General features: G+C 39.4%; 1 non-coding gene across 1 annotated transcript; it reads left to right on the forward strand.

Moving 5' to 3' along the window:
• Nucleotides 1–3071: 3071 nt before the first annotated feature.
• On the forward strand, nt 3072–3146 carry Trnas-cga (transfer RNA serine (anticodon CGA)). Its single transcript has one exon. It is a non-coding gene; the product is annotated as a tRNA-Ser (tRNA).
• Nucleotides 3147–6345: the final 3199 nt, after the last annotated feature.

Genomic DNA, 6345 nt, shown 5'->3' on the forward strand with positions numbered 1-6345 from the left:
ACAGAGATGATACTATTGTAAATATTGTCATTTTTGTAATTTAAGATGGATTCCGGTTGTTTCATTTGGTGTTGGTGTTTGTATATTTGGAGTGTTTCATTGATGTCTAGTTTTCTGCCTTTTGGTTGGATGTGTAGAATGCTAATACTTGTGATGTTAACATGGTGTTTTGTTTCATGGAGGTGGGTAGCTATTGCTGATGTGTGGTATTTTTTGTTTTTCAGTGCTGCCATGTGTTCCTTGAATCTAATCTCAAATGATCTGCCTGTCTGGCTTATGTAGACGCAGTCACAGTCCAAACATTCAATTTTGTACACACCTGTGTGATGAAGTGGGTTTCGTGTGCCGATGTTGTGGGGTAACTTCTGTCCAATCTTGTTGTCTGTTGTGAACGATATGCTGATGCCTTTTCGTTTGAAGACATTGGCAGTCTGGTATGAAATGGTACCCAGAAAGGAGATTGTATGGAAGATGTTTTCTTTTTGTTTTTTGTGTTCTGATTGCTTTGCCATTATTGAGTGTTTTAGGGTGTCTACTATGGAGCTGTTGTAACCATTTTCAATAGCTGTTTGTTTTATAATTTCAATTTCTTGATCACATTTATCTTCTGAGAGTGGTAGTTGGATAGCTCTATTAATCATTTACTGGAATGCTGCCATTTTGTGTGCTGCCGGGTAGCAAGAGGAGTTGTGGATTGTGGTATGTGCTATGGTAGGCTTCCGATAAATTTCAAACAGATGTCTGTTATTCTTTACTCTAACGGTAAGGTCTAGGAAACTTATACTGTCATCTTTTTGGTATTCTACTGTGAATTTTATGTTTTCATGGGAGTTGTTGAAGAACTGATTCAACTCACTGATGTCATCATTAGTGCCTTTGATTAAAATGATGGTATCATCTACATATCTGTAGAAGTAGATGATATTTTTGAGGAGGTGGTGATTGGAATTCAGGATTTTGTCTTCTAGGTTACTTATAAATATTTCTGCTAGCAATCCGGAAAGATTTGAGCCCATTGCCAGAACATCTGTTTGTTTGTAGATTTTATTGTTAAACTTAAAATAGTTGTGTGAAAGTGTGAATTCAAGCAGGTCCATTAGTTCATTAATGTGAGTTGAAGGGATTTTTTTGTGTTTATGTAGGTTGGCATTGATTATCTGTAGTGTGGGATCTATTGGCACAGAGGAATAAAGGTTTTGTATGTCAAATGAGGCAAGTGTGGCTCCCTCAAGTACTTGTATGTTTTTGACATATTGTGTGAATTCTGTTGTGTTTTTAAGTGTCCTCTTATTATTGAATGTGTATGCTCGTTTGAGAATTCTGAAGAGTATTTTATTGAGCTTGAATGTTGGGCTGTTCCTACAGTACACTATGGGCCTGATGGGGGTCCAATTTTTTTTGGATCTTTGGTTGTGATCTAAGGCAAGGTGCTTGTGGGCTCATTGTTACAATGTTTCTTGCTTCTTGGATGGTGAGTAGAAAGTTAATGTTTTTGAAATGTGTTTAATCTCTTTTTGTATTCTGGCTGTTGGATCTTTATGTATTTCAGTTATGTTGTTGGTTTGGAAGAAGTCTAAAGTTTCTTCTATGTATGTTGTTCTGTACATTACAACAGTTGTGTTGCACTTGTTAGCTTTTACAATTATTGCATTATTCATTTTTAATTTAGTCTTAATGGTACGTGTAAGGGCTTCTTCTCTTTTCTTGTATGCTGGGAATGGTTTTGCAATTTCCTTTTCAATGATTTCGTTAATTTTGTGGCAGGCTGATATTCTGTCAGTTTGCTTCTTAAAGGCGATGGTCGAGATCTGTGTGACACAAGTGATGAGCTTTTCTTGGTTCTTTTGGTCCAGCGGAGCTTCAACATTGTGTTTTAAGCCTTTGCAGAGTAGTGCCTCTTCTTCTGCAGTGAATATTATGTTCGTGTTGTTGAGGAAGGGTGTCTAGAATGTGTGTTTCTTTTGGCTGTTTTGGTTCGGTTTGAGAGGTAATTGTTGCTTCATAAGATTGGCTAGTATTCTCTTCTGTGTGGCTTTCGTTTTCTGTACGATGAACTCGGTGTACTCTTTGACTTTTTTTGTTATGGAATCATATTCTAATCTGTAAAGCAACTTTCCCAACCGTAATTCTGCATTATAAAGCTGTGTGTTGAACATTTGTTTTTTAATATAAAGTTCTTTCAGTTCATTTTTCACCCATAGTTTCCGTGCGATTTCCAGTGTTTTCTTCGCAGTTGCCGTGTTTGTTTTGATGTCAATCTTGACATAATTTGGGATGACCTTATTCTTGGGACAATTCCTATTGAAGTGTATGTGTTGTGTCGTCATTGCGACCTTTTCTGCACTGTTTTTGTACTCGAAAATAGCCTTGATTGCCAGACCGGCAGATTAACTTTAAATGGGAACATTTAAATGAAACAAAGTTAGTATTATATTTGTGTGTGTGTTGTGTCACGATTTTTGGATGAACTTTTGGCACTGCCTAGTGGAGAAACAAGACACTAGAATGATACTTTCACCCTGCAGCGGAGTGTGCGCTGATATGAAACTTCCTGGCAGATTAAAACTGTGTGCCCGACCGAGACTCGAACTCGGGATCTTTGCCTTTCGCGGCAAGTGCTCTACCAACTGAGCTACCGAAGCACGACTCACGCCCGGTCCTCACAGCTTTACTTCTGCCAGTACCTCATCTCCTACCTTCCAAACTTTACAGATGCTCTCCTGCGAACCTTACTGGCTGAAGTAAAGCTGTGAGTACCGGGCGTCAGTCGTTTTTCGGAAGCTCAGTTGGTAGAGCACTTGCCCGCGAAAGGCAAAGGTCCCGAGTTCGAGTCTCGGTAGGGCACACAGTTTTAATCTGCCAGGAAGTTTCATATCAGCGCACACTACGCTGCAGAGTGAAAATCTCATTCTGGAAACATCCCCCAGGCTGTGGCTAAGCCATGTCTCCGCAATATCCTTTCTTTCAGGAGTGCTACTTCTGTAAGGTTCGCAGGAGAGCTTCTGTAAAGTTTGGAAGGTAGGAGACGAGGTACTAGCAGAAGTAAAGCTGTGAGTACCGAGCGTGAGTCGTGCTTCGGTAGCTCAGTTGGTAGAGCACTTGCCCGCGAAAGGCAAAGGTCCCGAGTTCGAATCTCGGTCGGGCATACAGTTTTAATCTGTCAGGAAGTTTCATATCAGCGCACACTCCGCTGCAGAGTGAAAATCTCATTCTGGAAACATCCCCCAGGCTGTGGCTAAGCCATGTATCCGCAATATCCTTTCTTTCAGGAGTGCTAGTTGTGCAAGGTTCGCAGGAGAGCTTCTGTAAAGTTTGAAAGGTAGGAGACGAGGTACTGGCAGAAGTACAGCTGTGAGTACCGGGCGTGATTCGTGCTTCGGTAGCTCAGTTGGTAGAGCACTTGCCGCGAAAGGCAAAGGTCCCGAGTTCGAGTCTCGATCGGGCACACAGTTTTAATCTGCCAGGAAGTTTCATATCAGCGCACACTCCGCTGCAGAGTGAAAATCTCATTCTGGAAACATCCCCCAGGCTGTGGCTAAGCCATGTCTCCGCAATATCCTTTCTTTCAGGAGTGCTAGTTGTGCAAGGTTCGCAGGAGAGCTTCTGTAAAGTTTGGAAGGTAGGAGACGAGGTACTGGCAGAAGTAAAGCTGTGAGTACCTGGTGTGAGTCGTGCTTCGGTAGCTCAGTTGGTAGAGCAGTTGCCCGCGAAAGGCAAAGGTCCCGAGTTCGAGTCTTGGTCGGGCACACAGTTTTAATCTGCCAGGAAGTTTCAACAAGACACTATTTCAGAATATAGTTTAGGATTACTTTTGACAAAAAATTAAACAGATATCTAATGGTAAACAGTAAATAAGTAAACTAGAGTACCTCCAGTGGTCACAGGTTTCTTTTGCTATCGTAACACATCACATGTATACTGCCACATTTGTAAACAAATATGGCGTCTCGAACAGCTGGGCAGAAGAGAAGACATAATCGCAAAGTGCAAAGATAATACATCGTAACAACATAATTATAGAATAATTGTTTAAAGCATTTGGAGGTGCGTTTTCAGAGGTGTCGAATATATGTGTGTGTACTTCCGGTGGTATATAAGTCCAATTTTGACAAGTTAAAACAGCTAAAAATTCGTACTCGTTTATACAATCAAGTGAACTGTTAAAATGACTTAAACTTCGTACATGTTAATAACAATTAGGTGAAATTTTACAGACTTGAATTACAATGATCATATTGACTACAGCAGTAAAATCATATATAGATGACACTCTTTGATTGGGATTAATAAACAGATGTGAGGGGCTGGAGGCAGAAGGAGAGGAAGAGAGAGAGAAAGTGTGTGTGTGTGTGTGTGTGTGTGTGTGTGTGTGTGTGTGTGTGTGTGAGAGAGAGAGAGAGAGAGAGAGAGAGAGAGAGAGAGAGAGAGAGAGAGAGAGGGAGAGAGAAAGAGTGATTATATGAGAGCAAACTTTTACATGGAAAAGAGTCTGAAGATTACATGTTGAATATATTAGCTGTCTAAAGGTTGGGGTAATACATTGGTTAATGCTATAAAATATGCAGATAGATATATATTTGGGCCAGTAGTTGATGTACATACAGTTTTAAGCTGACAAGGTGTACAAGCTGTTGGTGTGATAAATTATCTGTGAATGAGGTCAATCTCTTGTTCTCTTGACGGCTGTCAATATTTATGGCAAATATTAGGATGTGTGCACATGTGTGTGTGTGTGTGTGTATTTTTAGGCAGTTACTGAAAACGGAGATGATACTATTGTAAATATTGTCATTTTTGTAATTTAAGATGGATTCCGGTTGTTTCATTTGGTGTTGGTGTTTGTATATTTGGAGTGTTTCATTGATGTCTAGTTTTCTGCCTTTTGGTTGGATGTGTAGAATGCTAATACTTGTGATGTTAACATGATGTTTTGTTTCATGGAGGTGGGTAGCTATTGCTGATGTGTGGTATTTTTTGTTTTTCAGTGCTGCCATGTGTTCCTTGAATCTAATCTCAAATGATCTGCCTGTCTGGCTTATGTAGACGCAGTCACAGTCCAAACATTCAATTTTGTACACACCTGTGTGATGAAGTGGGTTTCGTGTGCCGATGTTGTGGGGTAACTTCTGTCCAATCTTGTTGTCTGTTGTGAACGATATGCTGATGCCTTTTCGTATGAAGACATTGGCAGTCTGGTATGAAATGGTACCCAGAAAGGAGATTGTATGGAAGATGTTTTCTTTTTGTTTTTTGTGTTCTGATTGCTTTGCCATTATTGAGTGTTTTAGGGTGTCTACTATGGAGCTGTTGTAACCATTTTCAATAGCTGTTTGTTTTATAATTTCAATTTCTTGATCACATTTATCTTCTGAGAGTTGTAGTTGGATAGCTCTATTAATCATGTACTGGAATGCTGCCATTTTGTGTGCTGCCGGGTAGCAAGAGGAGTTGTGGATTGTGGTATGTGTTGTGGTAGGCTTCCGATAAATTTCAAACAGATGTCTGTTATTCTTTACTCTAACGGTAAGGTCTAGGAAACTTATACTGTCATCTTTTTGGTATTCTACTGTGAATTTTATATTTTCATGGGAGTTGTTGAAGAACTGATTCAACTCACTGATGTCATCTTTAGTGCCTTTGATTAAAATGATGGTATCATCTACATATCTGTAGAAGTAGATGATATTTTTGAGGAGGTGGTGATTGGAATTCAGGATTTTGTCTTCTAGGTTACTTATAAATATTTCTGCTAGCAATCTGGAAAGATTTGAGCCCATTGCCAGACCATCTGTTTGTTTGTAGATTTTATTGTTAAACTTAAAATAGTTGTGTGAAAGTGTGAATTCAAGCAGGTCCACTAGTTCATTAATGTGAGTTGAAGGGATTTTTGTTTTGTTTATGTAGGTTGGCATTGATTATCTGTAGTGTGGGATCTATTGGCATAGAAGAATAAAGGTTTTGTATGTCAAATGAGGCAAGTGTGGCTCCATCAAGTACTTGTATGTTTTTGACATATTGTGTGAATTCTGTTGTGTTTTTAAGTGTCCTCTTATTATTGATTGTGTATGCTTGTTTGAGAATTCTGAAGAGTATTTTATTGAGCTTGAATGTTGGGCTGTTCCTACAGTACACTATGGGCCTGATGGGGGTCCAATTTTTTTGGATCTTTGGTTGTGATCTAAGGCAAGGTGCTTGTGGGCTCATTGTTACAATGTTTCTTGCTTCTTGGATGGTGAGTAGAAAGTTAATGTTTTTGAAATGTGTTTAATCTCTTTTTATATTCTGGCTGTTGGATCTTTATGTATTTCAGTTATGTTGTTGGTTTGGAAGAAGTCTAAAGTTTCT

The sequence above is a fragment of the Schistocerca serialis genome, chromosome 1, assembly GCF_023864345.2.
Source record: "Schistocerca serialis cubense isolate TAMUIC-IGC-003099 chromosome 1, iqSchSeri2.2, whole genome shotgun sequence".
Taxonomy (NCBI): Eukaryota; Metazoa; Arthropoda; class Insecta; order Orthoptera; family Acrididae; genus Schistocerca; species Schistocerca serialis.